Source organism: Perognathus longimembris, chromosome 20, assembly GCF_023159225.1.
Source record: "Perognathus longimembris pacificus isolate PPM17 chromosome 20, ASM2315922v1, whole genome shotgun sequence".
In the NCBI taxonomy this organism is placed as follows: domain Eukaryota; kingdom Metazoa; phylum Chordata; class Mammalia; order Rodentia; family Heteromyidae; genus Perognathus; species Perognathus longimembris.
Genome location: NC_063180.1, coordinates 7,619,767 through 7,630,565, shown reverse-complemented (window position 1 = coordinate 7,630,565; position 10,799 = coordinate 7,619,767). Strand labels below are relative to the sequence as shown.

The 10,799-nt window shown below is 41.4% G+C and overlaps 1 non-coding gene across 1 annotated transcript; it reads right to left on the bottom strand.

The window, feature by feature from the left end:
* Positions 1-9,687: 9,687 nt before the first annotated feature.
* Positions 9,688-9,794, bottom strand: LOC125339160. Its single transcript, XR_007208448.1, has one exon. It is a non-coding gene; the product is annotated as a U6 spliceosomal RNA (small nuclear RNA).
* Positions 9,795-10,799: the final 1,005 nt, after the last annotated feature.

Below are 10,799 nucleotides of genomic sequence, written 5' to 3'. Positions count from 1 at the left end.
TTTCCTTTTCCTCTCCTATCCCCTCATAATTACAAACATCATAGAAAGGAAGAGGGGGTGAGAGAGAAAGAAAATTATTCTATATGTATTAACATGTTGTTATTTTAAATCTAACATTTACATATAAGAAAATATTCAATGTTTGTCTTGCTGAATCTGGCTTAATTCATTTAACATGATGATCCCCTGTTTAATACTTGTTTATTTTTTTCTTTTAGTTTTTTAAATAATTTTCCTCTACATATAACACATTTTTCTATGAATGATATGTGTGTGTGTGCATGCCCATTCTGGTGTTTAAACTCAGAGGCTAGACACTGGCCCTGAGGTTTGAGTTTTTTTGTTATTTTTATTTCTCTCAAGGCTATCGCTCTACCACTTGAGCCATCGCTCTACTTCTGGCTTTTTGATAGTTAATTGGAGATAAGTCTTATGGACTTTCCTGCCCAGGCTGGCTTTGAACCGGAATTCTTAGATCCTAGCCTCCTGAGTAGCTAGAATAATAATTGTGAACCACTGGCACCCCAGCAAGCTGTCTTTTTTCTGTCTTGGCTTAAGCTAATTTTTCATTCATTTTCTTCAAGATCACTGCCCCTGCTTTATTGCAGTAACTGATCCTTAAGTATTTTATTCTAGATATTATACCTCATAGTTATAAACTTACCTCTGGGGTCTCTAATTTTTTTATTGTTGATAATTTCAATCCATTTGCTTACTGTGTCCATATTTACCTAAGTACTCTGTGTGTGGTGGGGGTGGGGGGTGGTGATACCAGGGTTTAAGCACTGAAAAGGCCTAAGTGACTCCATCTTAAAAATCTAAGCTTGCTCTCCCCTAAATCAGGAGGTTACACAGAAAGCATGCACAAAACATTTTTTGAGAAAAACTGCTGAATGTCTCAAATGGAGGATGTATGTGTTAGATATAAACAGAGATTGAAGTTTAACTTTAGGAATGCGGTTTAGCCCTCTGCTAACAAAGTTCTACTATAGCCCTCTGCTAACAGAGTTAACTATGACCCTCTGCTAACAAAGTTAACTATAGATAAGATTAGCCTATTTCCCTCTGCTTGCTTAGTGTGATGTATTGTTAAACAAACATATGCCTGACTGTGTGGAAGTTTCCCCAGATTGCTTGAGAGTTGTTTGTTTCATGATATAAAAAGACTGCTAGATTGTGACTCAGGACCTCTGAGTATCATCAGCGGAGGTCCGAGCTAGCTTGCAATAAACGCCTCTTTGCTGTTTACATCGGTCTTGTTCTCTGGTGGTCTTTTCGGGGGTCCTGAACGCGAGCATAACAGATGATGGCCAATGAGGAGCCTGAGCAGCCGGTGTACCTCTATATCATAGCTTGGGCCTGACCAGGCCCTGAAGCTTCCTGGAATAACTGCAGAACATGTCAGTATGAAGCCTGAATAAAATGCAGTCTAAAATAATCAAGGTAGCCAGAGAGACTTCATTTGACCAGAGGTCAGTTAAAGTTAGGATGCTTTAGCCATTGTTTGTAAAACACTTCACTGCCTTGTTTGATAATTGTGCTGTGCACTGGAATATCAGCAGATAAATACTTGAAGTGCCAGGTGCTCCACCAGGCAATCAAGTCCCTGACAAGTTAGTGCTCCAATAAGTAACTAATGTATACATAGCAGGAGGGGACTGACACCAAAAGTCCCTTGCAGCACCACCCACTAACAGTCCCGAGGTTGATAATAGGTGAAGGCTGACCCCAGATGTCTTTCACAAACTTTGACTGTCTTGCTCTTAAGCGACAATGCCCCAGCTAATCAGGAATAGATGACACACTAAAGGTTAACCAATTACATGTCTTTTTAACTGAGAAGCCCCTAGACTTGTTTACTATAAAAACCCAGTGTAATCTGTGCTTGGGGCCTTCATCCATCTTGGCTGTGTCCTTGTGGGCATAGGTCTGAGCTCGAACTTGCTAATAAATGACTCTTTGCTTTTGCATCGGAATCAGCTTCTCAGTGGTCTTTAGGGGGGTCTTGAATTTGGGGCATTTCACCAATGCCACCAAAATAGTTGCTTTAAATATTTCATAATATTTTATGCTTACTGATTGTGGGAGAGTACATCCAAACCTACCTGATCCCATAGAGAGAATATTTCTCAAAGTAGAAATCTGGGAGATGAGTTCTGAAAACAAAGAGGACATGCAGAAGAGCAGGGCTGCAGTTGGAATGTTGCTGAAGACTTTAGATTAGAAGGGAAGACGCTTCCACACATGCTTGCAATATAGAAGCATCCTCTGGGCAAAGCAATTGACAAGATGCCTATTCCTGTGGATGTTGTTTAGTGTCAGATTACAGGTGGAAAAAAAAACCTGGCATTTACTTAGAACTCCTGGGCCTAGAACACTTTTGCATTTTGCAACCCAGACAACAAAAGGTGTTGACAGCCTCAAGGGAAAAACCATTTGATCATTGTCTTTGCCCAAAAACATAGTCTATGAAAGAATTCCATGGTGCCTTGGTTTCTTAGTGATGGAGTCATTGTTATTTATCAGTTAGGTATGTAGAACACAAATCACATTTCCAAGTTGGAAATACTCTGGAGAAAGAATCCCCAAGGAAAGAACTATAAGAGAGACTCTGAGGCCGAGGGCAGAACTGAAAACAGGCTTGGAAGCCTGAGCCCTCATCTCACTCAGAACAGGGTTGTTGCTTGTGTTCTGGCAGACTTTTCAATTGCCTGAAGAACAAGGCTAGAGGAAGGAGCTATGGCATACAACTCCAATGCAATGCTGCCCAGGATCCCAGGGCACAGACAAGAAACTAGGCCCTCAGGTATTTCCATGGGTGAGGCCTTTCTGATACCACATTTTAACTTCCCAAGTCTGTGGCAGAAAAAAAAATTGTCCTCACTGCTGAACACAATATTATGCCATAATTTGCCTTCATTATAGAAAGAACACAGCCCTTAGAGACTGAATAAATGGGTTCCTTGTTCTGCCTCTTACTAGCTTCGTGATTCTGCATACATCATTTAACCTCTCCCAGCCCTAGCTTTTTATCTACAAAGTTGGGGATTAATAATGCTTTCTTTTCAGTGTGTTTATAGATTGCACAAGACACTGTGCAAAAGCACTTGGCACTGTGTCAAGCACATACAAATATCCTATGAGTGCTTCCTGATCCTGGACAATGCCAGAATTGCTTGCAGCTAGTTGGAAAAGAAAGGGGGACTGGATGGCACCATGCATACTACTCACCTCATGAGCCACAGGTCAAATGTCAGATACAGAGGCACTGAAGCTCCACACTTCCTTCTCTGTAGAGCAGGGCTGCTGCCTATGGCAAGCAATCAACTGACCAAATGTGTCTGCAAATTTCAGCTTACTAGCTTCCTGCCATTTCTACAAAAGGACAATTCTTTTCATTTTCCAAGCATGAACAAGACTCAGAGGTCAGTGGCAGATGGCAGTTCTTTTCAGGAAGGCAGGACTAGGGGGGAGGGGATGTGGGCGTGGCTTATTGGAAAAAGAGCATGGTTGCCTGTAGAAAGGACTCAGGGTTTCATTGAACTGGTATGATTTTAGTTTCACGGTTTTATAGTAGATTAACTAGATTCCCACCTTTTCTCTCCCTGACCTTCCTGGACCTCAAGATCTGTGAAAGGGATAGAGCAAGGGCTCAGGGCCATTTAGAGAGATGAGCTGTCAGCCCACTGACTCATAGCACTTGAAACATCTTTGTCACTTGTTTCTGTCTGTACCCTAGTCTCCCTTTCTCTCCCCACCTCTCTATACAACATCCCATATCCATTCCCAGCTTTTAATCGTCTCTTCCATTACTCATAACATTTGCCCTTTCCTCTCTTCCTCTGATCCATCGCCTACTTCCTTCTTCCTTCCACTGTCTATGCTCGCTGTCTCCAAGCTTGTCCCTCCCTCCTCATTCTCTCCCCGCTCCCCCTTTCATTTTCCCCTTTGTCCTGTCCTTTCTCTGGAACACTGCACTCTCCTCCCCCATTCTTCTCTCCCAACTTTTTTTTTGCCAGTCTTAGGGCTTGGACTCAAGGCCTGAGCACTGTCCCTGGCTTCTTTTTGCTCAAGGCTAGCACTCTTCCATTCTACCACAGTGCCCACTTCCATATTTTCTGTGTATGTGGTACTGAGGAATCAAACCCAGGGCTTCATGCACGGTAGACAAGCACTCTACCACTAAACCACATTCCCAGCCCTCTCCTAACTTTTTGATTCCCTTTCTTCTCTTCCATTTTATCTATCTTCTTTTATTCTTCCACCCCCAATTATGCAGAATGAGGCAAAAATGGAGTATTAGGAGGGAATCTCAGTGGGACAGGAAGAGAAGATCTAGACCAGACACACAGAGGTAGAGTGCCACCTGGCTGGGGTCTTGCCTCCAAGCCCCTGTCAAAGTAGGGAGCAGTGCTGGAGAGTGAGTTGTAAAGCAGAGAAGAAGACTATCCTACCAGCCCCACTGCCCTACCCCAGAACCTGGTCATCCTGAAGGACTGACTCAACATGATCTATCTAGCCACAGAGAGAAGGTAAAGGCCTTTAATATGCATAAAATTTCCAGCACAGAAATCCTGACCATCAGCTACTATGACTTTTTATATTCTGAAAGATTAACTTCAATAAAATATATTGCATTTTTATTAGTATGTGTAAAATATACTAAGAATTTCATTGTATTTCCACACGTTTGCAATGTATCCTAATCAAATTCACTCCTCTCTGTCACTCCCTCTCATCCCCTTCTCTCTTCTTCAAGAATCCCAATAAATTTCATTATTCTGTTTTCATACAAATGTTACCAGGGATTTTTGACTCCTTGGCACTGTCCCTGGTGCTAATGGACTAAGACTCAGAAAGCTTGGTTTGTGGAAATAGAGGCAAACTCAGTATCTCACTGGACCAAGGATCACTCTGAGTACACCAGCTATTTCATGTCACCTTTCCTTATTACCTGGAAGGGAATCATTGTTATCTCCATTGTATAGACACAAGAATTATTAGAGCAGGAAATTAGAGTTTAAACCTAATTCTTGCTGCTTCCAGAGCTGTGCTCTTTCTAAACAAGGTGCCACCCTTAGTAGCCTCATCCTACCTCTGACAACCTAACTAACTCCTCCATGGTAGTATTGTCTTCATAATGATCTGCTTACCCCAACCAACAAGGAAGGCAAGCCAGAAAAGAACCCCCACCCCCACCCCGCTTTTGGTGTTTACTGCTCCTATGGCCCTCCATCATGTTATCAGGTATTTCATTGTGTTGTGTTTGGATACATGTGAATTCCTCTCTTTACTGAAACTTTGTGCTCCTTTGGTAGCAGGAGTTGGCTGTAATTTATGCAAATTATGTAACAGATGCTCATTAAGTGCATGCTGAATGGAATTTAATTTCTCTTCTCCTTTTAATAACATTCTAAAGCTAGAATCTTGCCTAGCCTTGCTTTTACTTGATTTCCACAGGTGTTTCCTTCCCCCTACTAGGTCCCTGTTATCCAAGCACTCTAGCTGGAGTACTGACTCTTTTAACTGATTTTGTTGGTCTGTAAATTTTTTCAGTAAATTTTGTTGGTCTATATATTTTGTATGTAAACAGCCATTCTCTTCTTTTATTTTGGTCAGCCATGGAACTCAGGATTTGGGCGCTGTCTCTGAGCTTTCTTGCTCAAGGCTAGTACTCTACCACTTTGAGCCACAGTACTTCCTGGAGATTAGAGTCTCACATACTTTTCTTTCCAGACTGGCTTCAAATCACCATCCTCATATCTCAGCCTCCTGATTAGCTAGGATTACAGGTATAAGACACCAGTTCCTGGCAACTAGTGACTGATTTTGCCAACTCTTTGAGTTTCCCATAGGTCTTGTATATCAGTTAGCTTCCTATAACTTTTAAAAAAAGTATAAATGCAACAGTCTTATTTCACAATTTTGAAATTTCAATCTATAATTGACTGAGTCCATTGCTTTTGGTCCTGTGGCAAAGTAACACATAATAATAGGAATATAAAGCAGGGAAAATTTACTCACCTCATGACCAATAGGCAAAGAGAGAGAAGAAGAGGAAGAGTGGGGGTCCCACAATGCCCCTCAAGGACATACTTCCAATAACCTGAAGACCTCCCACTAGGCTCCACCTTGTAAAGGTTACACCACTTCCTAATAATACCACCGGAGGACAAAATCTTTAAAACTCATGGGCCTTAAGGAGTCACTCAAGAGTTAAACTATAGCACTTAGCTTTATACTAAGGATCAGATCCAGAGAGACTTTCATGGTCCCTTACTGAATATAGGCAGAGTCTGATGTGAAGACATGATTAGCATATATGATACAGATAATGAGTAAGTGATACTAAACTCTATTGGGGAAAGAAAATATAACTTTGAAGAATAAACAGGTTTTGAAGAAAGTGGTGGTGATGAAAATATTCCAAGTAGAACATTGATGTTCTCTCTGCCCCAAGTTATAGGTGATTGTGTCTGAACATACACATACTGGTAATTATATCTGAATACACACATATGTACACATGTGTTCCTGTACATGTGTTTTGTTGAAGATAGACTGTATGAAAGAAATGAGAGAAATGACAGTCTGAGTCATAAAAACATTTTTTAAGTAGGTAGGGCTAAGGCTTTAGGGAGAGAAAGAGAGAGAGAAAAAGATGGTGGAGGGTTTGGGATACAAACAGAATGGCTCCAATTTGATGTGGTAGGGAGGAGAGAACTATGAAGCTGCTCTGAACTGGAGAATGATGAGATCAGCCATAGAAAGCCAGGGAGGGAAAAGTCATGAAAGTCAAAAGGTAGGTGTTAAGAATCAGAGAAGAGGGGCTGGGGATATAGTCTAGTGGCAAGAGTGCCTGCCTCTGATACACGAGGCCCTAGGTTCGATTCCCCAGCACCACATATACAGAAAACGGCCAGAAGCGGCGCTGTGGCTCAAGAGGCAGAGTGCTAGCCTTGAGCGGGAAGAAGCCAGGGATAGTGCTCAGGCCCTGAGTCCAAGGCCCAGGACTGGCCAAAAAAAAAAAAAAAAAAAAAAAAAATCAGAGAAGGCAGAGTCTTAGATTCAGAAGCAGCTTTGGATAAGATGAGAAATATCCACAGTGAGCAAGCAAGCACATGCAATAGTTCAGGCAAATTGGACCACATTGGGAATAAAAAAAAAAAGCTGCCAGAAACCTCCTGTATTTTTTCTCACCTCATTTCTCCTGCAGTAATCATGGTGTCCAGACTGGCATCATGGCCCCTAGGACATGAAATGTTAGGGGCCTGAAAGGTGAAGACACAGCAAGAGTTTACCTTTTCTACCTGCACAGTAACAGGGCTCACCTGTCATCCACATGTTCCTCTCTGGCTCACACACAGTGCTGAAGAACTGTGTCATCCCAAGGGAAGTGATCAATAGAGGTACAGCATAAAGCCAACTCCACTGGAAACCACACTCTGCTAAAGGCCTCTGTGAGGAGGGGAGGGGGATGATGATATGGACAGCATTAGGGCAAAGTCAAAGCTTGGAACAAAACCCTAAACCATCCAGAACAGCATGTGGTGCTGTTGGCTAAGGCATTGCTGACATATCTGCCTGTCATGTGGATGCCTTCTGTCCCAATACAGCCTCCACATGTGACATCCCTTCAGACCTGTATGCAATTTGTCACAGCTTCCCATTGTCCTGTGTGACACTCATTACACTCTTCTGAAGGAGAAAGTGAAGACCTCGTTACCTCCAGCCCTCTGATTGGCACTTTCCTTATCATTACATGGATCATACTCTCATATTTACTAGGTTACTTGTCTTCATTCACTGTGATCCATTGAGCTCCATGAGAGCAAGAATCAGCCTGCCTGTTCATTACTATTTCTCTAGAACCAGTACAATAATTGACATTCAACAGATAACTTGTATGAAGAAATGAATGAATTGCCTAAAGGCATACAGAAAGTTCCTGCCAAAACTGGAACTGGGGCTTATTTCACTCTCCTCCATGACCCTGATTCCCTAAGTGTATTAAAAGAAAAGGTGCAATTAGAGGTCAACTAAGCATATTTCCTTCCCTGAGATGCCCTCTTTCACATGGACCATGTCTTCCCAAAGTCTCATCCTTTCCACACAGCCAGAAAAGAACGTTTGACTAACCTGGAATTACTTGGAAACCTTCAAAAAAAAACACTAATGTTTATGTTGTTTCCAACCCTAGAATTTCTGACTTACCTGGTGTGAAGTCTGGCCTGGGCAGTGATACACAAGTACATAGCCAAGGTTGATGACACAATCCAGAGCACCAGTGCTCAAGGTGTGGTCCCATGGCCAGGAGCAGGGGCAGCACCAGGCTCTTGTTAGAAATGTTCTCAAAGGTTCTCACACAAACAAAATCACAACTATGTGAGGTGATGATGGCTATGTCAATTAGACTCTGATAATTATTTCACAATGTATATGTACATCAGAACATTATGTTGTATGCCTGAAATACTTTTGTTTGTCAAATATACAATCATGCATTGTCTAATGATGGGATAAAGCCTGATAAGTGCATCCTTACGCAATCTCTGTGCAACATCATAGACTGAATCTGCACAAACCTAACTGGTACAAACAGTCAGTACTCAGCTACAAACGTGCATAGCAGGCCATTGTATTGAATATTGCAATGATGACACAGTGATGATCATGATGTATTGAAACAAAGAAAATATACAATAAGCAAACAAGGTGGGTAGTAGGAATATTGTAATTGCTTTATAATCTTGTCGAACCAATATCATCTATGTCATTCATCATTGACTGAAAATAACATTTGGCTCTGCATAACTGTACTCCAATGAAGCTCGAAACAGAATTTTTCAAAATGCAGAGTCTCGGGTACCTATTCAGACCTGCTGAATTAGATTTTGCATTTTAATAAGGTCCCCAAAAGATTCAGACGACCACAGTATAGCGATGACTTCCAGGCCTGGCTACCAGTAGAATCACTCCACATTTTCTTTCTTTCTTTTTTTTCTTAGGATGGAAACCTTTGACAAACTTATTTATTTGAAAATACAAATATAAAATTATACTTTCCACATCTGTGATGTGAGAGACTACCATCCACATTGTATTTTTTTTTTTACAACAGGGCTGTAAGTAAGCCACACAGAAAGACCTGAAAGTTGCTTTACATATATTTACATATATATGCATATATACACATATATATTTACACACACATACACACACACACACACACATATATATATACTCACTACCGAAGTTCTCATCAGTTTCATACTAAAGTATAAAAGTAAGGGTGAGGTCAGCCACAGTGCTAGGGAAAGTTTTATTTAGATACATTGATGTCCACATGAAACGCTTAGACTTGCATCTTATTACATATGGAATTCTGAGTTCACAACATACCATGAATGGCAGATTGGCTAGCCCACACTACTCAGAGCACGCTCACAGACTCTACACAGGGTGCTACAGTATGTACAGGATACAGTAGTAGGAGCCTTCTAGAAGGCTCTGGAACTTTTGTCTCTCAATCCCTTTCCCCCTCCTATCTCATGCTCCTGCCTTCTGGAAATGAAATCCTATCAGATGATACATTCTGATTATTAGATAGTCAAGATTAAGGTTGTTCCCCAGGAGGGGTGGGTTTAATTGAAATATTTCTTTTGTTTCTGAGTTCACTTGCTTTTAAAAAGTATGGAACGCTCCACAAATTTGTGTATAATCCTTGCACAGTGATCATACTAATCTTCTCTGTATCATTCGAATTTTAGTATATGTGCTGCCGAAGTGAGCACTCGCTCCACATTTTCTAACTTACCAGTGACTGAGCTCCACACAAGACCAAATAAACCAGACTCCAAGGCTAGCACCTAGGCATCCACGTTTTTAAAAAGCTCCCAAAGTGACTCATTTGCAATGGTGGCTGAAACCACAAAATAGAATAGATAATCTGTACCTCTGGTAGCACTTAACACTTTGGCCTTGCATTGTAATGATAATTATCTTTGAGCATGACTTTCTCTCCTCCCTCAAACCGTCAGTTCCCCAAGGGCAGACTATTGCATTTATTCATGGGGAATTTTTTATTTTTAAAATATTATTATTAAGTAGTTGTATAAGGGGTTTCAACTCTGTAAGTCAGTGTATAAGATCAATGAATCTTGATCAACATCACCCTTTCCACCATTGTTCTCCCCCATCTTGCCCCATTCCATCTTTACCCTCAGATTACATAGTTCAATATTTTACATGATGTTCATGGACTATAATGACTTTATTTGCTCACCCTTTCTCTCTCCATTTGTGTGCACCCTCTTTTTGCCCCGGCCCACCAACATGTTTCAGCTTCCTGCTGTTCATTTTGTTAAAAGGTTTGTTAGTTGCTCTGAGGAATTATACCATTGGCCTCCACTCCTAAGTATACCATTCTTTAGTCAATCTGTTCATATGTATTTGCATATAGCCCTCTATATGTTATTATGTATGTCTGTATCATGTTGCAAAATGTTTTAAAATGAAGTATCTACTAAGTGAAAGACATCAGACTAGATGCTGGGGGTCCATTTGCAACCTCTGAGTCAGGAAAACAGTCCTGTTGTCCAATCAGAAGAGAAACCACACAATGATGGATGTGCCAGAGGAGTGTGCATGGAGATGAGCAGCCATCCAGCAGGCCAGCAGAGCCACAGGTGTCCTGAAGTGGCAGAAGGGTTTCCTCAGAGTCACAAGGGCTACGCAGAGGAGGAGGATGCCCTCTGCGATGAGAGAAAATTCCCAAAGAAAGAAGCAGCTGACTCAGT